The sequence below is a fragment of the Schistocerca gregaria genome, chromosome 2, assembly GCF_023897955.1.
Source record: "Schistocerca gregaria isolate iqSchGreg1 chromosome 2, iqSchGreg1.2, whole genome shotgun sequence".
Classification (NCBI taxonomy): domain Eukaryota; kingdom Metazoa; phylum Arthropoda; class Insecta; order Orthoptera; family Acrididae; genus Schistocerca; species Schistocerca gregaria.
In genome coordinates this window covers 197,657,017-197,683,813 of record NC_064921.1, presented here as the reverse complement: position 1 = coordinate 197,683,813, position 26,797 = coordinate 197,657,017, and the positions used below count along the sequence as shown (strand labels likewise).

The window sequence follows — 26,797 nt, the reverse complement described above, 5'->3', positions numbered from 1 at the left end:
AGACTACAACCCTGTCTTACTCCCTTCCCAACCACTGCTTCCCTTTCATGTCCCTCAACTCATAACTGCCATCTGCTTTCTGTACAAATTGTAAATAGCCTTTTGCTCCCTGTATTTTACCCCTGCCACCTTTAGAATTTGAAAGAGAGTATTCCAGTCAACATTGTCAAAAGCTTTCTCTAAGTCTACAAATGCTAGAAACGTAGGTTTGCCTTTCCCTAATCTTTCTTCTAAGATAAGGTCAGTATTGCCTCACGTGTTCCAGTATTTCTACGGAATCCAAACTGATTTCCCCGAGGTCGGCTTCTACTAATTTTTCCATTCGTCTGTAAAGAATTCGTGTTAGTATTTTGCAGCTATGGCTTATTAAACTGATTGTTCTGTAATTTTCACACCTGTCAACACCTGCTTTCTTTGGGATTGGAATTATTATATTCTTCTTGAAGTCTGAGGGTATTTCGCCTGTCTCATACATCTTGCTCACCCGAGGCTGTTAGTAGTTCCAATGGAATGTTGTCTACTCCGGGGGCCTTGCTTCGACTCAGGTCTTTCAGTGCACTGTCAAACTCTTCACGCAGTATCGTATCTCCCACGTCATCTTCATCTACATCCTCTTCCATTTCCATAATATTGTCCTCAAGTACAGCGCCCTTGTATAGACCCTCTATATACTCCTTCCACCTTAATGTCCACTAAAAAACAAGAAACACAGTATACAGAGCCCTGTGGGACCCCATTCTCCTGAATATGGGGGAACTACGGGAGGCACCAACTTGGACATGGAAAGTACGAAGCAACACGAAACTTTGGATAAAAATCTGAAGCAGGCCCTGGAGCCCCCACTCATACAATGTGGCAAGGATACGATGCCACCAGGTCTTGTCATATGCTTTGCACAAGTCAAAAAAGATGGCAACCAGGTGGCATCTGGAAAGGGCTGTTCAGAGGGGAGACTCGAGGGACACAAGATTATCAGTAGTAGAGCGACCCTGGCAGAAGCCGCCCTGACATGGAGCCAGTAGGCCACGAGATTCCCGGACTCAACCCAACCTGCCGACACACCATACGTTCCAGGAGCTTACAAAGAACATTGGTGAGGCTGATAGGTCAATAGATATCCACATCAAGTGGGTTTTTAAAGGGTTTTAGCACCAGAATCATGGCGCTCTGCCGCCATTGTGACGGAAAGATGCCATCGCACCAGATCCAGTTGAAGATAATAAGATGTCGCTTCTAGTAACGTGAGAGATGTTTAATCACGTGACTGTGGATCCAATCTGGCCCAGAAGCTGTGTTGGGGGAATACGCAAGGCCACTCTGTAAATGGAGTGTTATAGGATTCACTGTGGCGTGTAGTGAACGAGAGGACTTTCCCTTCCAGCCACCGTTTGAGAGTGCGAAAGGCTGGGGAAAGGGGGGGGGGGGGGGGGGGGGACAATTCTCTGATGCAGGGGCTTGAGCATAGTCCTCAGGAAAGTGCTCGGCAATCACATTTGTGTCGGTAGATAACACTGGCAACACCTGTTGGAGTCTGGTACCAGAAAACAAGTTTGATCATTGCCTAGACTTGGGAAGGTGACATATGGCACCCAATGGTTGAGATGTATCTCTCCCAACACTCCTGCTTCCCTCATTTGATAAGTTGGTGAACGCGGGCACGGAGACATTTAAAGACTATGAGGGGGCTCCAGAGAAGGGTGCCACTGTAGAACCCGCCAACATTTATTGCTACAGCAACTTCCAGTGACCATCAAGGGACTGGTTTTCATCGAGGGCACACTGAAGAGCAAAGGATCGTGTTTTCTACTACAGGAACGATTGTTGTTGGCACCTGCTCAACCATCACACTGATGTTACTGTGAGGGGGAGATTCAATGGTGACAGGAGAGGTGAAAGTTTCGCAGTTCGCCTTCTTTAAAGCCCATCTGGGCAGTAGTCCGTGGGCCTGCTGCCGAGGTAATGACAGGAAGATGGGAAGTGGTCACCACCACACAGGTCATAATGTGCTCTCCAGTGGACAGATGTGAGAAGTCCTGGGGTGCAAATTGATAAATCAAAGGCCAAGTAACTACCAAGAGACACAATGAAATGTGTGCCGACCCTAGAATTTAAGAGGCAGATGTCGAACTGAGACAGTAAAGTTTTGACATCTCTGCTTCGGCCAGTAAGCATGGTGCCACCCTACAAGGGGGTTATGGACGTTAAAATCTCCCAAAAGTAGGAAAGGTTTAGGGAGTCGGTCAATCAATGCAGTTAATACATTCAGGAATACTAAATCATCTGGAGGAAGATCTACACTGCAGACAGTTACTTCCTGCATCGTCCTTGTTCCGGCAGCCACAGCTTCAAGAGGGGTTTGAAGGGGCACAGGTTCACTACAGACTAACTTCAGAACATAATCGCAATCTCCACCTGACACTCAATTGTAGTCGCTACGGCTCCTGTAGTATCCCTTACAGCTGCAGAGGGAAGGAGTCCACATTGCCGGGAACGAGGTATCCTGGAGGGCAATGCAGAAAGCAGGTGTAAAGCTTAACAGTTGCCGTAGCTCAGCCTCCATTGTCTGAGTGTCTAGCGAGATCTAGGTCCTCAGCAGACGCCAGAATCTCCACCTCATCTGCAGACACAGAGTTTGTAGGTAGCAGTGGTGTGGGTGCCACCGGGATTCCCTTGGTCTTGGGGGACCTTCTTTTTGGATTTCTCTTACTGTTGCTTGGGTTTCCCTGGCTGGGGATGAGCGTGTAGCCCTACGACCAGCTGCTTTTGGGGTTTCAGCCATTGGTGGTGTCATCTTTCCCATTAGCAGAAACCTGGAAAGGGAGTGACCCAAGCGACCCCTTCCTCGTGAGAGGGGCCGAAGAATACTTATGCTTCTCTGGCTCAGAAGTGGGGACTGGTACCCCTATATTGGGGGGGGGGGGGGGTGTTTCCGAAGTAGGTGGTGCGGGAGCAACAGTGAGAGAAGTGCCACCCACCATCAAGGGACTGAGCGAGGTGGTGCAGTGGTTAGCACACTGGACTCGCATTCTGGAGGACGACGGTTCAATCCCGTCTCCGGCCATCCTGATTTAGGTTTTCCGTGATTTCCCTAAATCGCTTCAGGCAAATGCCGGGATAGTTCCTTTGAAAGGGCACGGCCGATTTCCTTCCCAATCCTTCCCTTACCCGAGCTTGCGCTCCGTCTCTAATGACCTCGTTGTCGACGGGACGTTAAACACTAACCACCACCACCACCACCACCACCACCAAGGGGGCAGGTGTAGTCTTCTGGTTCTGAGTGGAGACAGGAATGGGAGGAACTGATGGGGCGTCAACTCTAGTAGCAGTGGCGTAAGAGGTGGTCATAGCCACAGGATGTAGGCCCTCAAATTTCCTCTTAGCCTCAGTGTAGGTCAGACAGTCCAGGGTCTTATATTCCACGATTTTCCTCTCTTTCTGTAAAATCCTGCAGCGTGGCGAGCAAGGTGAATGATGCTCTCCGCAGTTGACACAGATGGGAGGCAGGGCACATGGAGTATTTGGATGTGATGGACGTCCACAATCTCGACATGTGATGTTCGAAGTACAGCGGGAAGACATATGGCTGAACTTTCAACACTTTAAGCACTGCATTGGTGGAGCGATATATGGCTTTACGTCACAGCGGTAGACCATCAGCTTGACCTTCTCGGGCACGATGAAGACACCAGTAGCAACCTGATTATCCCTTGAACACTGATGGATGTGCCAGATGAAATGAACACCTCACCGCTCTAAATTGGTGCGGAGCTCGTGGGCAGACTGCAAAAGAAGATCCCTGTGGAATATGATACCCTGAACCATATTTAAGCTCTTATGGAGTGTGATGGTAACAGAAACGTCCCCAACTTGTCACAAGGAGTAATGCCCGTGACTAGACAGAGGATGCTGTTTCTATCATGATTGACCCAGAGCACCTTTTTGGACAAGCCCTCCACCTCCCCAAACTTGTCCTCCAAATGATCCAAAAAAACCTGAGGCTTTATGGACATGAAAAATCAACTCTCGTACATACGAGGTACCGGAGCAAATAAGCTTCATTGCCATCCTTAACGTGGCGTTCCTCCCATGGTGTGGCCAGGAAGGGGAATGATTTGGGGTCATATTTCTTAGCACTGAAGCTAGACTTTGCCCGCTTAGAGACTGCTCGCAGTGGACCACCAGCAAGAGATGACGTACTACACTTCAAGGCGTGTCATCAGCCCTGACGCCACACACTCCGACACTGTCTCCTTTTGCCTTTCTCACCGCCACTGCTATATTTAAATATTTCACTTAATTAGTAATCTGCAGTGTTACACCACTTTTTACACTCAAAGTGTATTTTTAGGATTTTGTAGGGTCATAGGAGGGAAATGGTGGGTCTGATTGAGGAATATATTTCTGATTCAATTTTGACTATAATGGGTTTGGAGAAGAGAGGTAAGCATTTAGTAGTCAACCACAGAACTGAGTTTAAGGATTATGACACTAGAGCTTGTACTACCAGTATAGACACATTTTGGGTGGCAATTAAATCAGTGATGGGGTCTTCCAACATGTAATCTAATTTAGATGAGTATTGCTGGCAGAGAGCATCCCTGATAATTACTGTATTTTTCACACATTTTTTTGAGGGCTGTGGGGAAATGTACATATAGGCTGAGTGTGGTTAGTTGAGGGGGTTGTGTGTGTGTGTGTGTGTGTGTGTGTGTGTGTGTGTGTGTGTGTGTGTGTGTGGTGGATGGGGTGTTTGTGTGGTGTTTGTGGGGTTAATGGGGCGTGGGGCGGGTTATGGGGTGCGGTGGCGTTCAAAGATCATACGGAAGAGGACCAGAGCCTGGCTGCTATTAGTTTTTTTTTTTTTTTTTTTTTTTTTTTTTTGCAAGATGTGACTGATTTTGGTTTACTTTCGTGTTTCTTTGCTGGCGGTGTTTTTTCCAGGTGCAATATCAGTGGGTTGGGTTGGTTTATGGGTGGCAGATTATGGATGTTTTAGGGGATTATTTTTTGTTTCTGGTGTGTGTATGAATGCATGCACACTGTGGCCAACATATGTGGTGATGCCGGAGGTGTCTGTTGATAAGTAATTTTTGTTTTTATTTCATTCTTTAGTAATTGTGGTGTTCTGTCTGTTGTATATTTATGGACAGTCAGTTATATTTTAATTGAAGTAGTAAATATGGGATATTTGGGTTTTTGAGCTGAGGTTTTGGTTCCACTTTTCTGAGTTGTAGATGTTGGTTTTTTGGTACAGATATCTGTGATTGAGCTATATAGGTCAAGAGAAATAGATTCCTGTGGTTTTGTTGGTGTACTGGAATGCCGTAATTTAATTTTTTGTTTTTGGATGTCATTTGTTTTGGGATGGTCGGTGATTTTCTATTATTGTATGTTACACTTGTCCCTGCCCAAAACCCACAATTTTTCACAATTGTCCCATTAATTTCATTTTATTTTTTAGGTGACATGTTACTGTGTCATTTTTATTTTTGTTTGCATTTGCTGGCGCAGGTATGTAGTGACGTCACTGTCACCATTTTGTATACAAGGAAACTAGCTGCTTCTGCCATACTAATGATGTCATGGGTAAATGCAGACAGGTGGAATCTGACACGTCTGTAATGCCCTTGGTAAGTATCAATTATAAAAAAGCATACATGAGAGTACGGCTTGTTTAAAAAATCAGAAATAAATATATTCTGCTGGAAACAGAAACAAAGTAGCGTGGTATGTCATAAAACATGACACTGGGAATGACAGACAAATATAACAACATACAAATCACAGATAAGGGCAATATAAAAGCAAATCTTCAGGAATTAGCAGATTTTCTAAATGAATAATTCTCTAGTTCTCCACAGAACTTGCAGCCAAATCTTCCCAATACACGTGTAGCACTCACAATGACACATATACCTAGCTCGGCAATTATGTTTTACACAGAGTGTAAAGTCAGGAAGACAATTTAGAAATTAAGTTAGCAGGCATGGACGAGGTTCCAGTCTTTGTGCTGAAGATGTGCATCAACAGCTTGCGAGCCTCATTAACAAACATGCACTTTCACTGTGGTCTTCATTCTGAAAAGTGGGTTGCATGAATAAATATAACCTTTTTAACAAATAAAAGTTTGGTTTCTGAAGTGGGAGAACAATATCGACAGTTACAGAATTAACAAAAGTGGTCAAAATCCTTGACAAGGATTACTGTGTTAAAGATATGTACTTAGACTTGTCTTATATCTTAGACTCGTCTTAGGTTTATGACACTGTTGACCACAAAATACTGCTAAAAATCAAGAAGCAATAGGGGTAAAAGGTATGGGGAACTGTTGTTCCAGTCTTACCTGAAAAACTCTGTGGAAATTAGCAGAGAGGGTGCACATCGTAGCTGCTGATAATATTTTAGTTAAACAATTATCAGACCAGAAAGACACAAACATAGGTGTACCTCATGATAGTTTACTTAGACCTCACAGTAGTTTACTGAGTCTAATTCTGTTCCTAATATATAACAATAACAATTTTTATGGTGAAACAATTACTAACAAAGAGATAGAGGGGCTGGCCAGTACTTACCTCAGCTCAGTACAGCCGATAGAAACACAAAAAACAACCGAAAATTTAAGTTCCTAGCTTTCGGAATAAATGTTCCTTCATCAGGGAGGAGAGAGGGGAGAGAAAGGGAAGAAGGGAAAGTGGATTTAGTTACTCACAACCCAGGTTATGAAGCAATAGGGATCAGACATGGAGATAGAGTTATTTTTCTGATGATCTCAATTTCATAGTGACTGATAAAATAGCAGACACATTATAAGAGAAAACAAATGAACCTCTGAAGGAGTTTACAATTGAGCAGTATGTAATAAATTAACATTTAACACAAAGAATACAAATAGTAGGCACTTCTGCACAATGAAGAAAAATAACTCTTGTTTTGCATTAGGCATATATGAGAAACCTACAGATTGTGTACCGCAATGAACAGAGTTTTTAGGAACAAATATCAATAACAACATGGAATGAACATAAAAAAATTGTAAAAGAGAATTTCATCAGCATGTTATGTTGTTACAGTTCTATCATTAGTTTTTAAAACCCAATGTTGCGGTTGCACAATATTCTAACGTACATTCATATCTTAGCTATGGAAATTTAAGGCACAAAATACAGACAATTTTTAAACTGCTTGAAAGGATCATAAGAATATAACTGGATGCAGTAGTCTGGCTTACTGCACAGATTTTTTTCTTTTTTTTTGGGGGGGGGGGGTGGGGAGGGGGGAGAGAAGGTATCCTTACTGCACCAAGTGAGATCTACCAATCTGTTGAGTATATAAAGGAAGACACAACTCAACATTCCATTAATAATACTCCCGGTGAACAAGAAAGAAAATTCGGTTTGGACTTACATTTATACAGGAAAAACAAACTCAAAACAGCATTTTCTATCAGGGAATAAAATTGTACAACAAAATACCATATGAGATAAAGAAGAAGAAAAAAGTGCTAAACACATAATTTAAAAAGTAACCTTGAACATTCACAACTAATGAATGCTATACAATTAAATACTACCCACATTAGATGTTAACACTGAAAGGGGATAACAACATCCTGTCACACTACAATACATGATCACAATGTAATGCTATTACAAGGGAATCTTTTGCAAAAACATATAGTGTACACAACTAATGTATCATTATGAGTTTAACATCTTAGTCAGCATAACGTGATGCCGACTAAGGTATTCAGATGGATTCAGAACAGGACATGAAGACGTCCATGTGGCATAATTGCACGTTCATAGGCCCCATATCAGTTATCCAAACAGACTGTAATTAGCTCAAAGAGCATAGCAACAAAGGGGCAAAGAGAAATTTTTCTGGTTTCGGTTTTAGGGCACAAAACTGCTATGGTCGTAAGCGCCCATTCTGTGACTCAGCAAAGTGTAAAAAAACCGAAGTAAAAGGTGTCTCATTGTCCACAGTTGAGAGCAGTGAGTACAAAGCGGGGAAGGATCGCCACTTAAAAGATGTCAATGGCTAAAGAGACAGTGCCCTATCTGGAGTCCAGTTAAAATTACCTCCTCTCAATGACAAGTCCGGGAGGAAGAGGTCCAATCACAGGGAAGAGGTTTTACATCCTGTAATTTATTATCGGGAAGTGTAGACCGATGTGTGTACCATAAAAGAGCAACACCACGACATAAGACGCTCTGCAGATCGGCAAAGGGAACCATGCAAACAGTGGGTCGAGGGAGAGAGACTGCAGCCGCTATATGGGCTGCCTCGTTTCTGCAGATGTCAACGAGCCCTGGGATCCAGAGGAATGCCACAGAGATGACCCCCCCCCCCCCTCCCCTAGTGGAGGCAGTCTTGAATCCGGTGAACCAGAGGGTGGACAGAATAGAACTTGGAGGTTAAGAAGAGAGCTAAGCAAATCCATGAGTATAATATACTGTAGCCACTTATGGCAAACAGATGAAATGGACAGCTTGCGGAACAGTATAAAGCTCCACAGTAAAAACTGAATACTGGTCGGGAATCCGAAATCTAATAGGTGTGCCGCCAAAACATATATAGGAACTCCCAACACCAAATGTGGTCTTTGAGCCGTCAGTGTAAATAAATGTGGCATCCTCCATTTGTGTGCACAGAGCAGCAAATGCCCGATGATAAACTAGGGGGGGGGGGGGGGGGAGGTAGGTACTATCCTTGGGATGCTGAGAAAGGTCACAGAGAAGGCAGGTCCGGGGACAAAGCCAAGGCGGCATCATGCCCACATTTGTCAAGAACGTTTTAGGAAAGTGGAAGGAAAGAGAACGTAACAGACTCCCAGTGATAGAAGGGAGGACGAGCAGCCCCTGCATACCCAAAATCCAAGGAGGCGTCGAAAAAAAGTGCATGGGTCAGATGAGCAGGCATGGAAGACAGATGTCTAGCATAATGACACAGTAGTACAGCTCGCCAGTTGGACAGTGGAGGTTCAGCAGTTTCAGTGTAAATGCTCTCCACGGGGTTGGTGTAAAAAGCTCCAAACACTAAAAGCAATCCACGGTGGATGGCACAGTCGAAATGCCGAAGAATTGACGGCCATGCAGAGGAGTAAACTATGCTTCCATAGTCCAATTTTGAGAGCACTAAGGTGCGATAGAGGTGGAGGACGACCATTCAGTCCACTCCCCAGGAGGTACCACTCAGAAAACAGAGGGTGTTGAGGGATCACAGACAGCGAGCTGAAAGATATGAATCGTGGGAAGACCAGCACAGTTTTCTGTCCAATGTAAATCCTAAGAATTTGGCGACGTGTGCGAACTGAAGGTCAACAAGGACTAGATGTAGGGAAGGCAGAGGAAACTCCGTATGACACCAAAAATTTACACAGACGGTCTTACTGGGAAAAAAATCTTAAGCCGGATTCGATGCTCCACGAGTGGATGTGAAGATGTCATTCAAGAAGGCTGGTCTATTGAGAGCTGTAGTAGATTGTAAAATTGCTGACAAAGGGGGATCCTGTGACATTGGGAAGGAGACAATCCACAATTGGATTTATGGTGATAGCAAACAGTACAACACTTACCATGGAACCCTGGGACACCCCGTTTGCTTCAGAGAAAGAACGGGAGTAGTAGTATTCACCAGTACCTTAAACCCGTGTTCTGTCATAAATTCACGAATGAAAAGGGGTAGCTGGCCTCAAAAGCCCCAGAAACAGCATTGAACAGGTGTTAAAAGGTTTCGGGACTCCAGCCACCAGCCTAAACAGCAATTCACCATATGCTCTAAAACCTTGCATACACTATTCGTGAGAGATATGGGGCGGCAAGTAGAGGGGAGATGTTTGTCCTTTCCAGGTTTTGGAACAGGAATTTTGTTTCACCTTGTGACATAACTGTTGTCTTGTGTAAAGTCACAGGGGCACAGCACATTCAAAATGGACTCTGTTTGCAGGTGTATTGGACTACGTGGCAGCATTCTCTAGTGTGGGTTACATATGTTTCTAAATTGTTTGCGAGCGCTGTTAGCGATTTATTCACCTTCTTGATTGCTATTTGTGAGAATAATATTTGAATAATTTGTGGCAGTCTGTTAGTGATATATTTTGATGTTGGCAGTTGCGGGCATTAAGAGTTGTTTTCAGATATGGAATTATTAGTGCAGTGTGAGTATGGATGCAGATCTAATTTTATGTCGTATATTTCGGTAGGCCTAGTTATGGATTGGGTCCAGCACATGTGGTGTTGTCACAGGACCATTCAAGAATTTGTGCTGTTAACATTTTTTCTGATTATAGATTTGTGTGTTGACTGTTTTCGTGGTTATATATTTTTTTTAGAATGTATGGTATGTTTATGTGCATAATTATGTGCTTCCTCTTTACAAAAACGGGTATTAATGCACTTTTTTTATGTATTTTTGGATCTTGCTAGTTTCTGGTGATTATGTTCAATTGAGACTGGAAAGTATTGTGAGTTTGTTTTACGTAGATTTGTGAGTTTTGGTTTTTAATATTAGTTACATGGGCGAGTTTGGTTTTGTGGTACCACAGACAGTAGTCAATTGAAATTTCTGGCACTGGGTTTTAGATCTGTGCATGTGTTCATGGTATTGTAGACTTTGTTTAAAGTATGTACGTAAAGTGAGATTTCTGATACTTTTTCTAAAATTGTGGTTTTGTTGACTATTGAGGATTCCGAATGCTCCATTATTGCTTAGCATTTATTTAGTATCTCATCAGTATCAGGACAATATATATTTAGTTTGTCAACTCCTAACATCTTTAAATTCTTGCAGTTGTCCGACTAGTTACAGATTAAATATTTTTCATAATATTTTTGTGTCTGTGTTGGTAATGAGTGATGCCATGATCACCATAGCTTAAAACAGGTATGTCCACCATCTCAATGACATCACAGGTGAAAGCCGATGGGTGGATACACAATCTTTGATTTTGCCCAACATGTTCATGGTGTAGGAATCACCAGCAGTCACTGTGTGTGTGTGTGTGGGGGGGGGGGGGGGGGGGGGTTATGAACCACAAAATTTTGTTTTGCACTATAAGGTATTTCGAATAAATTGAATGTAAATCAAGGAAACTGCACAATAGGAACAACCAAATGAGGAAGGGTAGTTGTTAAAATAATGAACCTTTATTTGGGAGGCTGGAGTTTGTTCTGAACAGATCCCGATTTGTGTTTTTCTAAATCATTTCAACAAGACTGTGGCTGACCGATTGTCCTATTTCATAAAATTAGAATTATATATCCTACTTGTATGTATATTTTGAGCGATTTATTTTAACTGTATTACCATGACAGATCCAATACTATTTGAAGATGATCCCTGAACGATTAAATCAAAGGTGTAAGAGATTTTTAATGCTCAGTTGTTTTGTAAGGGAAATAAATTATGAAGTGATTGATGATGTTCTGAGAGCAACTTTCACCGTTTTTGAAGAGAAAAATGTTAAGGAAGGACTCTTCTTTAATGCAAGATATGTAACATTCACTTGTTAGATTTACTAACAGTATATATCACTCCCACAAAGAAGCAAAGACTGGTGAGCAGGAAAACAACTCTCTCATGGCCTTCAAACACTGGCAGTGAAATTTTCTTCCACCATAAGGATTCTAACTGACGTAAGTCGAATGCAACGGAACAAATGTGCGTTAGCAGCTCAACTACAGAGACGAGTATATTCGAAGTTAAGACCCATGAATTTATAGAGAAATGTGATTTCCCTTCATTTGACACGGCCAATCAAAACATGGAAACAGTTTCAGCGACAAGACCAAGGGAATGTGAAATGCCTAGCAAGATTCAGAGGACTGGAACACCTGACTGTCAATAACTGGTGCAGCTTGTTCGAGGTTCAAGGCCAAGAGAAGTTACAAGCTACAAAAATGAACAGACGATAAAAGCTATCCAGGGAGGCACCAAATGTCTACTGAAGCCAAAGATAATGGTATGCCAAGGGTGACGAAGTGTTAATTTTTGCTATTTCACAACACCAGCTCAGGATAAAGGAAATATTTTAGTCCAGAAACTTTTGTTGACTGCTAAAGCACTACAAAAAATTGTGCTGGACAGTGTATTGTAACTAATATGTAAAAAGAAAGGACATAACTCATTTACTAGTGGAAGACCAGGCAGAAAATGGTGTAAACCATTTACTAAAATATGTCAATTTTGAAACAAGAGAATGACACAGAACTTATCATCTTGTGAAATTGTTCACTGAGCAAAAATTTTTTACAGCTAGTTCCCAGGGATAGACCAGCATTTGAAGGGGGAGGGGGGGGGGAAATTGCAAATAGCAAATACTGCACACAGTGTTCAGGCCATAAGAAAGTGCATTTTTTTCCAACTGAAGGGAGAAAAAGTGACACACATATGGGGTATGAAGTTGATTACAGTGTCCGAATGATGTTTGAGAAAACCTGACCATATGACAGTAAATGGTGCCTGTAAACTAGCTCTGCCGTTGTTTTTTCTTAAGAGATAATTCCTACAATATCAGCTAACAGCGCACCAATAACAAGGTGGAGTGTTAGTAATAACCCACATTCTATGAACACACAGAAAATGTGTTCCTGCCTTCAAGAAATCCAATAGCCTATAACATTTTCACTGGTGGTTGTATATATCATATTACTTTACCATTGTCAAAGTTCTTTTCAGGGAACAGCATAGTGGTTTTGCACTGTTCAAAGCTCAACACATTTTCGTATCCTAAGTACTACAGAATTCTTAGCAGCACTTTAAATAGTTACTTGAATATTCAGTAAAACTGAGAGATCTATATCATAAAACACACTGAAGCTATGGATCAACAACCCTGTAGGAAACACACCAATCCCCAATATACTGTCAAAGACTGCTACATCTACCTTGGTGGGCTGGCTCTGAGCACTATGGGACTACCTTGATGGGATTTCTGAACGAGAGGAGTAATTAATGCTCAAAGTCAAATGGTTGCTAGCAGACCAGAAGTCACTAACGATTGTTGTCATACTGACAACAAGAAACTGTTCAAAATGAAGTGTAAGACGACGACACAACAGGAAGGTGAAGTAGAACACCACCGTGCTTTATTAGGCATGGTACTTTTGGTCATTCCCTTGTCTTTCTACAGCAACATAAACTATGATAGAACAGTATCAACATTAAAAACAATAATAATAGTGTTAGTCATGAAGTATAGTTAAACAGAGAAACTTACGATACCGGAAAGGTGAAGAAAGATGTCTACAACATTCCTTGCAACGATCAAGTTAACAACAATTTCATTAGGTCCAAGTCACAGTAACTGTTAACTTGTTGCAAAACGCAGTAGAAATCGAAAAACATAGATTAATAATACGAGCAACTAACCATGGCTCAGAATGGTGTATACAACAAAAAAATAGAAACACACTGGTACTGCCGGTGTTAAGTGAAACTAGTGCAATGAAGGTATTGTAAAATCTACCAACAATCTGATTCGAAAGTAAAAAGATTTAAAACAGGGACACTTTATAATCTCTGCGAATTAGCGAACTCCTCTCTCAATAACGCAATATAACACTCGACCTAAGATACACCAAAATTTAGAGCATCACATGTCTAAATTATTTGTTGCAAAATTCAACAACGTACACCAACAAAAGTCCAGCATCTCTCCATACAAAATATGTACGGTATATATTCCTTTTCGAATGGTTAAGGTGCGATCTGTTGACAAAACTGCCGTCCAACATTCACATTGTCTCCAGCTTAATTATTTCTCAATTAAGACTTCACTTTACCACCATTAATACATATTGCGAAATGTCTCGAAAAATAAATTAGCTGGAGGGATGAACTCGGCCGCATTGTTAGAGGTTACATTCTCATATTCCACAAAATTTTTACCAACACTGAAACAGCATTTTTGAGTTCCATCATAACCAAGCAACGAAGAGAATAACAAAATTGTTACTAAAAAAAGATTGAGAACCTGATTAACATCTTACCTTACTCTCCGCAGCGATAATCACTTATATAAGATATTGGCATATCTTTGCCATGCAAACCAATTACAGTTCCAAGAATATTATCAAATATCATATTACTCATATCACATTATTAACACCATGTGTTCCAGTTTTGAAACGAATATGCAACTTCATAGATAACACTATCCTACACGGCTACCAACAGCAAGGCCATCACGTATGTGTGCTTTGTAATTTCTGAAATTATCACGGCAAGGATACACACCTTTAAAAATCTAAAGATTTACAGATTCCTGCATAATATTTGCCTGAAAACTGTTCAAAACTTTCGCAACCGAATACCAAACTCTACACTAAACCCTCGACAGGGATGGAAAGTATATAGAGTACACACCAAGCTCGTCTTGTTATAAGAGTTAAAATTTACAGTAGTATTTGTTATGGTCTATCTCCCCATTGCAAATATTTTTCATAGCCCAAAATTGATTCACCTTGTTCGTGCAACATCTTTCTAACCAGAAACACAACACGCTTGACGCTTCTAAACAATAAATATTCAACTGTCTTTCTCTAAATAGATATGACGCATGTAACAAGTAATTTCTCTGATCAACATGGTCAAACAGCGTCAAAACTAAAAAGGAATTCCCAGATTCACATTTAATTAAAAAGGGAAATATAGTTTCACTGATGGAGTCATGAACGCAGACTCCGGACTACATTCGAGATAGTTTACTGGTCAAACGATGGGAAGAAGTTTACCAATCACAGACAGTGGATGATAAATCATATTATTTCCTAAAAACATGCACACAATGCTATCATTACATTTGGCCAAAGTTCGCTCTTTGCGTGGCGTTGATGTGACGGAGACGAGGTACACTGAAACTATAGGAAAATGAGAGAAAGTGCAGGTAGCATTTGGGATAAAAGTGACTCAAGCCGGTTCGCACAAGCAATTAAATTGTCGCAACAGCTACTGGTATTCTGCAGTGGTAATGTAATTTCATACGTGAATTCCCAATTTTTAGTGGCGCAACTTAAGAGCCGCAACTTTTGTCATGCCACAGAAGCTCAACTTTGCAGAGCCAGTTTCCTTCCATCACCGCTCCCGGTGGCTGTATTTCGAAACACAAGCATTGTGTCGGAGTTAAGACGGATACTGAGGAGTCATTGTACTGTACTCCACTCAGTTTCAGTATGTTTTCCTTTTATTGCTGAAAAAAGTGAAAACAGTGCTCGGCAGGCACAGTTTTGCAGCTTATTGATTGACTATTCCGTCGGCTCTTAGTAGAATATTTTATTCATTGTAAATGAAGGAGTGATTTCATTCATAACTTATATTTGATTTTCTGTAGCAGTATGTGTGTGTGTGTGTGTGTGTGTGTGTGTGTGTGTGTGTGTGTGTGTAGGTAATATTTGCACACCAATGATGTATCCTACAACCTTAAAAATTTTTGGATGAATAAGTAAATAAACTTATTATCTAACCAAAAAGTGAGTCGTATAAACTCTGTGATTGTCAAGACAAACCACTGTATACATTGTGGATTATAAGCTGGAAATAGCCCCTAAGTGTGATGAGGCAAATGTTAAACTAAAAATTAGTTATTCCAAATGCCTTTGTCGACGAATACAATAAGATTCTAAAATCTCGGAAGAGTGGCATGTTTGCAGATGATGTTTACATGCCAGCTGTTGGGTAGTTTGGCATAGGATACAGCAGCTTTTTTTAGATATGTGTTTGCGGCCCCTGATTTGTGCCTGTGTGAAACCTATTTTCCAGTGGCACATTTGGGTTTCATCTTCCTGGTATTTAACTCCTGTCACAGCTCTAATGCCACAAGATGCACTGATACCTGCACATATGATTCCAATTAATGCCATACTGAAAGATGTGCAACTACACAGAATTTGTGGCGTCCTTTGGGAACTTTAGTTCACGTTTCCACTACAGAAAGCCACAAGATGTGTTTGCGTGTGTGAACCCGGGTTTACACGAGGAAGAGACGATCAACGACTAGCTTTTCACAATAAGGAATTAAAAGTTCACTACAACTAGTAGCCTATTGGAAAATCCTCCACCTTGTCTTAAAAAAAAAAACACAGTGCGAAAGTACAAAATATCAAGAAAAAAGCAAAGACAATTTGTAAATATTAGCCCTACACATGAAAATAATAAACTCAATGAGTTAAGTGTTGGAACTCAACGATGACGGTATCTGTGAAGCAGATGAGTTATATTCTAATTACAAACGCCTACAAATTTATATTTTGCATTTTTTTGCAACACTGGTAATCATTTTGGATGCTCCTAATGATTATTGATGTGCTGAGTTCGCAACAGCCAGGCGTTTCCCTCTATATGTAAAGTTGTTTGACAGTAATGATGAATATTCAGAAAATTCACAAAAAGCACATACATTCAAGAAAACTTTTATTTAACATTATGAACCAAGGCAATAAGATCAAGAACGACCTTTAAAAGATAGCTTAGATTAGATTAGATTAATTATTCATTCCAAGACCCACAAAAGATGGGATCCTTCCGGTTGAGAAGCATGTTAGATAAACACATTACAAAAATGCAATCAGAAAAACTTGAGTTTCATAATTTTAATGATCCTCAGTCAATAAACAGTAAAGTCATGTACATGAATTAAAACTAAACTTCTAATATTTACAGGTTTAATACTTACATCTGCTTTCATTAAGTCCATCATTCACACAGTAGCTAGATATTTGGCTATTGCAACCAAGTATTGTCAAAAAATAAAGCAAATTATTCATTTCAATGATCCTCAGTGAAGAACAATCAAATTATGTACAAGATTTAAAATTAAACTTCCACTATTTACAGACTTAAGACTTACATCTGTTTCCATACATCCATCATTAACGCAGTAGGTAGTTACTTGGCTGGTACAGCCAAGTATTGTCAAAAATTATAGTGTAACAAATTTTCATTAAAATGGTCTACTGCACTTGTTGAGTAACACATGGATGGAAAAGAAGGGGTTGGCCACCAAAAATTCTTTTAAATTATGTTTAAATTGTGCCTTGTCTGAAACTAAACTCTTAATGGTTGCTGGGAACTTATTGAAAATATGGTCTCCTTTCTGGGCAAGAGTAAGTGATTTTAAATCTTTAGGTATATTGTCTTATTCCTGGTATTGATACTGTGTACTAAACAGTTAGTTGGAAAAAGAGATGTATTATTTACAGCAAACTTAATTAAGGAATGAATATACTGAGAAGCTGTAGTTAGTATACCAAATTCTTTGAATAGGTTTCGACATGATGTTCTTCGATTTACACTACACATTACTCTTATTATACGCATCTGTACTCTAAAATTTTTTTCTAGGAATGAATCACACAAATAATGAGATTGTTTATGTTTTCAGGCATTATTATTGTCCCAATTGAACAGCTCTGTGAGTCAGATCATTATGAGGTTAGATTGACCACTACTGTCAGATGCTGGGTCGAATATGATTTTTTTTTTCTGTTGATGCTATTGACAGATTGTGTTTTATACGACATCTGAATGGGAATGGGTAGTGGAAATTAGTAGAACTGGTAAGTGGGGACACTGATACTTGCGGACATATCTCTTCATCACTTCATTCTCATTTCATCTATTAGCAGACTATTGAGAAGGGCTTTGAGATCGTTGCCATGAAACTATCAAAGTTTAAATTAATAACTGTCGCTTTTATTACTCTCCATCTGGCAATTTTAGCTCATTTGTTGGTAAGCTAGATTAATTTCTGAATAAAGCAAGAACAATGACTTGGGATGGAACTTTAAAAGGAGATTGCAACTTTTTGTTTATGTCAAGTGTTACAATGTTATCCCCCCTCTCCATTACACAAACACACCAAACACATCTGTCACAATTGGTACCTAAAAAGGAACTGTGACTTTTCAAATTAAATGCCTCAATGCTTCACGCTTAAATAATCGCAAAACAAATTTGTCTGAAAAACAACATGCTACACAGACAGCTGACATTTCATGTTAGGACTAAATGACCTGATGTAGCAAAACTAGCTGATCAATCTTATAGCAACAGAAACTCTATGTTCACTAAGACATTACACAATTACTACCAGCTACAGGAAGAATGCAGTTAATACCATTTTTATGCCTACATTTGGTGTAAGGTACAGCGGACCCTCAACTTAAATGTTTCCACATGTAAACTGTTCTGTGGTGCATTTCAGGTGTTACAGCGGCATCTCCATATCAAAGTTACAGAAAAGGTGTAGACAGTTCAATCAGATGCCATGTTTCTCTATATTGCAAAAATACACTGTCAGAAAAAAATAGCAGCACCTAGAAGGGGCTATACAACATAAACAAAAGGTGGTAGGCATACCACTGCATCTGAAAATTAATGTCTATTCAAATATCACACCAGTCGCATAAGGGTGTCGATAGTAGCATCACTATGAGGATCCAAATCATATTTGCTTTAAATATATGCTGTAACGGTCATGAGCATTAGTTATCTTTGAAACTGGACACGGTGAGTTGATGCTTGTCAAGAATGCCTCTAAGGCGACAAAAACGCCGTTATTGTCACCTCTCTGAGTTTGAATGAGGTCATGTAATAGGGCTACAAGAAGCTGGACTTTCCTTCTGCAGTACTGCAGAAAGACTTGGCAGGAATGTAACCACTACACACGATTTCTGGCAGTAGTGGTCATGAGAATGTGAGGTCACAAGAAGGCTAGGCTCCAGATTGAGACATGACACTACCAAGAAGGAAGATCACTATGTTTGACTTATGGCTCTGGCACATCATACTGTATCTACAGCAGCAATCCGAGCAGCAGTTAAAACAACAATGACACAACGAACTATTGCAAATCGATTACTTCGAGGTCAGCTTAGAGTCAGATGCCCTGTAGTACACAGTCCACTGTCCCCAAACCACCGCCATTTGCGACTTCAGTGGTGTCAAGTGAGAGCTCATTGGAGGTCTGATGTGTTTTCTGATGAAAGTTGGTTCTGCCTTGGTGGTCGAATGCCAGGTATTTGTTAGAAGAAGGCCAGCTAAGGGTGTGCAACCAACCTGTCTGCATGCTAGACACACTGGAGCTACATCTGGAGTTATGGTCTGGGGTGCTATTTCGAATGACAGCTGGAACACACTTGTGCTATTCCATGTACCCTGGCAGAATATCTGTGTATCAGTTTGTTAATTTGACTTGTTGTACTGCCATTCATTAACAGCATTCCATGGAGTGCTTCCCATCAGGATTATGCTCGCCCCCATACAGCTGTCGTAAAGCAATATGCCTTACAGAGTGTCGACATCTTGTCTTGGCCTTCTCGATCACCAGATTTGCTTCCAGTGGAGCACTATGGGACTTCATGGGACAACAGTTCCAGAATCATCCACAAACCATATGAATTGTCCTTGTATTGACTGACCAAGTGCATTGAATGCCATCTAACAAAACGACATCTGGCACCTATGCAACACAGTGCATGCACATTTCTAAGTTTATATTCGATGTCCTGATGGTTGCACCAGTTATTAATGTACCACCATTTCACATTTGCATTGACTTACCTCATGGTTAACTTAACCTGTGATCTTGCAATGTTAATCACTTAAATATGTTACATAGACAACTGTATTCCCGAATTTTCATTACTTCACAGTAATTATTTCTTGGTATGGCGATTTTTTCCATTGAGGAGTAGTGCCTCTAATTTGTCCCTATTGAGATGGGGGATCTGTGAACAGGTGTGCAGTATAAGTTAAGTGCAAGACAGGTGTTGTCTCATGGCACGAGTGTATGTAGTTTCTATGCCATATAATAGAGGCCACTGGCTGATGAACACTGTTAGAGATCTAGTCCAACTACTGTTTATTTTATTTCCGATTTTGTTTGTTTAATTTTCTAATTTTCTTTTAATTACTACTATAATTCTACTTTGTAATTAGAATAAAAGAAAGTGTGAATGCAATTGAGTAAAGCTTTTATACTATATATTGAAGTAATAGGTGTCTGAGTAATGTTTGAGAATGATGTGTGTTATTCATTCGTATCAGGGAATTTTTTATAAACTATTTCGTCACTTTATGGTACTGGGTAAATGAGATTATGATTTTGACAAAGTAATTTTGTTAAGAGGGAAGTAGTTTCATATTTGTGGGTTTTCCAAATTTATTTATGTTAATTTATCGTTGTAATTCATTGACGAAGTTTGATTGGTTCTGTATATTTGCAGGGGATTGAGCGAGTTTGATGCTGATTTCCAATTGGCTGTGATGTTTCTCTGCCAATGAGAAATTACCATATTCGCCCGTTTTTTGGGACTGGAAGAGATAGAGTGGAGCCAGGGCTTGGATCTCACAGTGATCAGACGTACTGATATATGCTATTTCGGAACAAAAATGTTTGAGAAGTGCTGTAATGTATGGAAGAGAATTCTAGTTAAAGCACAGTTGAAATTCGAACATTTGATGACATTTAAAACATTAATCACCATATGGCATGTTGCTTACTCGCGAACTTGAACATTTTGTTCTGTGAGACTAATATTAGCAACGTTTGAGCGAACAATTCTAAAGGAAACAGTCTGTTTGGAAACTTTTGGAAGAGTTACCATAAACTGGCTATTGTTATGAATGAGGAGTGGGCATGAACGTCTCAAACAATGTACAGTTTAGAGTAAGTCTTGGCAGTAACTGTGTAAGCTTATTCTAATAGAGTGAAACATTATATACACAAATAACTGCATTTAACTATTTCCTTCCACTAAGAAAACAATTGTAATGTGACTTTGAGATTTTGGCACATACAGCTGTTTTTTTCCTATAGTTTCTCCCAGTTGAGAAATGCTTGCGAGTATCTTCAAGGAAGTGTGTTGTGTGTGTGTGTGTGTGTGTGTGTGTGTGTGTGTGTGTGTGTGTGTGTGTGTGTGTGTGTGTGTGTAAGAATAAATTCACCACCAGGTGAATGGAATGTAGCGAAAACCACAAATGAGTTGCCACTTCGTCAATGTATAATTGGTGATAAAAAGGTCAATTATTGCCTTTATTACAAATGGTTAAGTCCTACTTGAGACTGCAATATTTACCAATAGGAAGTATGGTGCCAAGGCTCTCTAAAACAATTGCAGAATATCTCCCATAATCAGCTACTAAATAATAACAAAATCTAATTGAAATACGATTTCTCTCACAAAGGGGTTTACACTGTTTGAACTGTAAAACTGAGGAGTTATTAATAATAACGTTATCTAATTTTGATTATTTAATGCTTTCATGAATAGTGTGTGTAGCCATTGATTTTTAAAATTTTGTTTAGTTTCAGTTACCAGTAACTAAACATGAGTAAGAAGATGACTGAAAACCTGTTCTTGAAGTAAAGAAAATGAATTTTAAATTTTTATTGGAAATATGAAACCATGAAAGAAATGCACACACACTGGTGGTCTGGGTTTAATACTGCGCCATCATCACATGTGACAATAACGAAATTTTGGATCAGATTTGAGAGGGAAGGAAGTGCATATGAACTGAAGAAGGGACAGTGTGGCAGGAAGAAATCAGTAGCAGAAGAAAGAGGGGTGGACACAATGATACAAGCTTTCACAAGATCCTCAAAGAAGTCAATACAACAAGTTGTGCATGAATCAGATGTAAGGAAATCAACTTTTCACCACATTTTAAAGTAACTGATGTGTGAACTGTGTATCGCAGGGTTACTTCATGAGATGACTGATGACAGTTTGGGTAGGCGCTTCGAATTTTGTGAATGATTTTTCGATAGAGAGCAGTTGACTCTTATAATTGTTTGATTTGGTGAGGCAACACTTGAACTGATTGAAACCACCAGTCGCTGTAACTATGTTTGCTGGGCAAGAGATAATCTCCATTCTGGAGTTATCAAGTTGTGTGGTAAGCACGTCAGAGGACTTGCAGGACCATTCTTTTTTAAGGCACAATGACAGGTGAAGTAGGACCACTCTTTTTTGAAGGCACAGTGACAGATGAAAGGTACCTTACCATGTACCAGTTGTGCACCAACTAAATGGAGATGAATATTGATTTTTTCAACAAGACAGTGCACTGTCACATTACCATTGAGATATGTGGCATTTCTTGGATTGAAGGGCACTCTCTACGACACAGAGCCAAGTATGCTGGAAGACAAGAGAGAGGCGAATCTGACTGCTTGTGAATCCATTCCAATGGCAACCACAATGCACTTGTGCCATCTGTTCTGCAGCATTGCATCTGCTGATAGAGGACACATTGATATTCTTCAACAGTAAAACAACATCAGTAATGTTTTGCCCACCTATGTAACTTAAGAATTCATGGTGTTTGTTATTTCTGTTCGAGTTATTAACGCACAAACAGTGTAAAACGCTTTGTGGGACACCCTGTACATGATGTAAGAAAAACCAACAATGCAGCCAAAAGACGAGTGAAATGACCAAACAACGTTTTAGGAAGGAAGGAAGAAGTTGTTTGGACGAAAAATTTATTGTAATAAACAACTTAAACAGTGTATTTTAGTAATACACTATAAATATGTGAAGACTGATGTACCCTAAACATCAAGGCACTCCACAATGCATTGCAGTTGGTGGTGTACTCACAGACTGTCACTGGCATAGAGCATCTGTCACCTCACCATCAAGGTTTCTCGTGAAGAAAGTTACGACGTTGGTGGGGAATTGTGTCATCGCCTGCTAACACAGGAAGTTGCCCTACTCGTATTTTCACTGCACCCACTCTTGTTATAGGAATGGATTTCGTTCTTCTGTGTCTAATTAATCTTTATTTTATTATTTTGCTTTGCTTACATGACAAATAGTAAATGTTTCATGATAACTTGGAAATTTGTTTAATTTAGTATTCTTCCATAAGCGAGGCCAGGCATCTGAAACATAAAAGTGATCAAGGCTTTGCAATAACAGAACAGTGCTGATACCTATACTGTGTCTACATAAATCACAAATTAATCAAGCACGTTTTCTTCGACTGTTGGTGAACTTTAACATTATTAGTTCTCCAGTTCCAGTACTATTCTCTAACTTTTTGTATCATGAATGGTATTTCGTAACCTCACTTTCACATAACGGTGCCAGAACTCTACTAAGTGAATTGATTTCATGTTGATGTTCCATCTATTGTGGACCCTCCACCATTAGACACTGATGTGATGTGATGGTCCGTCCCATTCTGTTGATATCTAGTGTGAATCAACTGTAATATGAAATGCTTATGTAAGACATAACCTCACCAAAGACAGTAAGAAGAAGCTAGGCTTACCTAGATCACACTTCTCCAAACTGATACTAGGATGTGTACATGCCCAGTTTCGACTGTTGGGTTTCTCTATCGACATTCGAAGTCATATTGAGTCTGAGTATGGCGAAACTCCTGTAGTGTGAAACTTACACCTGCAACATTCCTGCCAAGTCCTTTTGCGATATCGCAGATGGAAAATATAGCTACTTGTAGCCCTATTACACGACTGTACTTGGTGAGTCAATACAGGGACAGTTAATTCCATTTAAGAATGAAGTTGTTATCGGATGATGTTCCATATGTGCTCGCTTGGAGACAGATTTGGTGATCGAGCAGGCCAAGGCATTTGTTGACGCTCTGTAGGGCTTGTTTGGCTACAACAGTGGTATGTGGCTAGCGTGACCACCGCTGCCACCTGTCATGCATGGTGTCAACATTCCTACCAAGTCCTTCTGCAATATCGCAGATGGAAGATCCACCTTCTTGTAGCCTTATTACACGACATTATTCAAACTCAGTGAGGTATTGATTATGGTATCTTTGTCACGTTAAAGGCATTCTTGACTAACATCAATTCACCACGTTCAATGACAAAGGTAATTAAAGCTCATGACCAATACAGCGTGTATTTAATGCAAACTCGATTTGCATCCTCATAGTGGAGCTACTGGCGCCACTCTCATGCAACTTGCGCGAAATCTGAACAGACATCATTTTCAGATGTAGAAACAAGCCTTCCAACTTATGTTTATGTCGCACAACTCTTTCTTGATGCGCTGATTTGTTTTTTCTGACTTAGCATTCTTAAGCTGTGTCGTTAATGCAACCAGCTGAATAGTAATTGTAATTTCTAACTGTATTCATACTCAATTCTTCTTTTAAATGATGTTTTTAATTGTCATTGAGTACATAATTTGCCAAGTACTTGTAATTAAATCCAATTACTTTTTTTGATTACTTTTGCCATCACTGTAGGCAACATGACCAAAGATGGTGAGGAGATACTAGACGCACCTATGTGACACTTCTCCGAGACTACACTAGGACGTGTGCGTGACCAGTTTCGACTGTTGGGGTTGTCTATCGACTTTCGTGATCGAACTGAGTCTGAGCCTCCTGTGGCGCGAAAACCTACATTTGGTATACTTGCTTCTGTAATTTAATGCTTCTTAGAAATAGTGTGACTCGTTGCTGTTTTCAGTACCTAATTACTTCCAAACATTAAAGTGTGGCTATCCAGGACATGTTCATTTCAGAAATACTGTTTGCAAATTCACAATCATTGTGTGTGTCTCTTCAGTATTAATCAATTGAAACATATTTATAGGTTGTGTCCAGTGGAGCAGATAAGTCACATCTTGCCTCATCTTATTCGATCTGTTTATTGAGTTAGTTTTAATTGATCTGGTTATTTGTTTGACAACCATGTACATAACGTTATATTGTTACATATACAAAATTAAATATATTTCGCACATCAGAATAATTAATTTAGTATTACAGTAATACTCCCCTGAAACCGTAAAAAGATTGTAAAGATGAAGAATCATTGTGACTGTGGTAGTCATTCTTGCATGCACATTAAAGCAGTAACTCGTTATCTTCGATTGTTACATTCATTGCAGTTTTGGTAACTACTGCTACCTTCTATTTCTCTGAAAGTGAGAACGTTCCGAGTTCATACTAGTTAGTTTCATATCTATTACGAAAAGTACTTAGCAATAAGTTCCTCCAATGGTAAAAATGTGCTGGTTTTGTGAAGTGTATTCTAATGTGTGCAAAATATTGTGATTCACTGCTTCCTCCCTTCTCTCGCCATCTGAGACAGCCGCAGATACGTTTCAAACCACTATGGGCAGCAACGGAAACCGCATTTTGTAGCTGCGAAAGGTGACATTCTGGAAACTGTTTTTCAGTCATATCTTCCAGATGCAAAATTCGTTCCTAACATTTAGCAGTTTGCGCCGTCGTTCGCGTCTTGATTGAGTTTTCGATCTTTTGCCCTATGTTTAATGGTGGTATTTGGAACAGTGGGGGCTGGCAGCGTTAACATATGTAGAGAATACACATCCTGCTTCGGCGACAGCGGAATCGTCATTCGGTTTGCTGGCACCAGTATTTTTTATTTCAGGTACCTTAGGTTTATTCCTGTGAAGCTCTTCTACAGGGTGGCGCAAGAAATGTGTTACCAATTGTTTCTTTCAAAATTTACGACGCACATTAGATATCCCGCTGGGATCTCTACAGCAGTACCAGCATAGCTTGGAAAAACAAATTAGTTACGAAATGACGTGTAATTCACGATGGTGCCGCTAGGAGACTAGTAAGCAGCAATGGCGGACAATGGAAGACTGACGACACAGCAACGATCGGCAATTGTGCTACTTTTTCATGAAACGAAAAGCCTTTTTGTGACTCAGAGGCGTTTCCGACAACTGTTTAACACACGATGGGTCCCTTGCAAGAAGACCATCCACAGGTTGTACGATAAATTTCTACAGAAAGGTACAGTATTGGAAGCGAAGCGACCTTGGCCTAAGACTGTTTGTTCGCCGGAGAATATTGAAGCGGTACGAGTTGCTGTACAGAGAAGTCCCGGGAAATCGTGTAGAAAGGCTGCAGTGCGACTGGGAATATCCAGACGCTCCGTTCAACGCATTCTTAAAAGTGACCTCCATATGTACCCTTACAAGATGACTTGTGCACAGAAGCTCACTGAAGAACACAAGCAGCAGAGACCACTGTTTGCTCAGTGGGCGGAAGGTAGGGAAGAAACTCTCAACAACCTTTGGTTTTCAGACAAGGCGCATTTTCATTTGACGGTGTGGTTAACAAACAAAACGTACCCTTTTGGGCCACTGAAAACCCACAAGTGCTTCATGAACGGCAGCATTATGCTCTGAGGATTACAGCGTGGGCAGCGATTTCCAGTCACGGACTTATTGGACCCTTTTTCTTTGAAGAAATTGTGAACAGCGAGCGTTATTTGAGCATGTTTCGCAATAGCTTCATTCCACAGCTTCCTGCTACTGCCTCGCCCTTCAACACAGTGGTTCATGCAAGATGGAGCAAAGCCACATACTGCAAACACCGTGTTGGAGTTTTTACACGAGCATTTCGACATGCGGATCATTTCACTCAGGTTTCCAGGTCGCTTCAATGATGGACAAAATTGGCCCCCCAATAGTCCAGACCTCAATCCATGTGACTTTTTTCTTTGGTGATTTACCGAAACGTCCACGTCATTTAATGGAGCTCAGAAGACTTATTCTTCAAGCTTGCAGTGAAATTACGGAAGACATGTGCCGTAGGGTAATCACTAACTTCAGTGTTCGTTTGAAGGAAGTTAGGAAACGAAATGGTGGACATATTGAGCTTGTGCTGAGTTAGAAGAAATCTCCATGGACGGCTCTTCATTGTAGTATATGTTCCTTTCAGATTGTATTGACAATAAAGTTTACATTCAAAAACAAAGTGGTATCGCATTTCGTGCGCCACCTTGTACATCGATCGAAGCGCTAATAGTAATTTT

At 40.2% G+C, this 26,797-nt stretch overlaps 1 protein-coding gene and 1 non-coding gene across 4 annotated transcripts in view; one reads left to right on the top strand and one right to left on the bottom strand.

Moving 5' to 3' along the window:
* Nucleotides 1-14,540, bottom strand: part of LOC126336675 (transcription initiation factor TFIID subunit 3-like) — a 40,900-nt gene extending 26,360 nt beyond the window's left edge. The window contains exon 1 of one of the 3 annotated variants that reach the window (XM_050000623.1): nt 14,242-14,540. The gene's annotated coding sequence lies outside the window, so the exon portion shown is untranslated. Of the gene's footprint in view, nt 1-13,994 lie in introns of all 3 variants that reach the window. The other 2 variants (XM_050000624.1, XM_050000622.1) reach the window with 2 other exon arrangements.
* On the top strand, nt 2,989-3,061 carry Trnaa-cgc (transfer RNA alanine (anticodon CGC)). Its single transcript has one exon. It is a non-coding gene; the product is annotated as a tRNA-Ala (tRNA).
* Nucleotides 14,541-26,797: the final 12,257 nt, after the last annotated feature.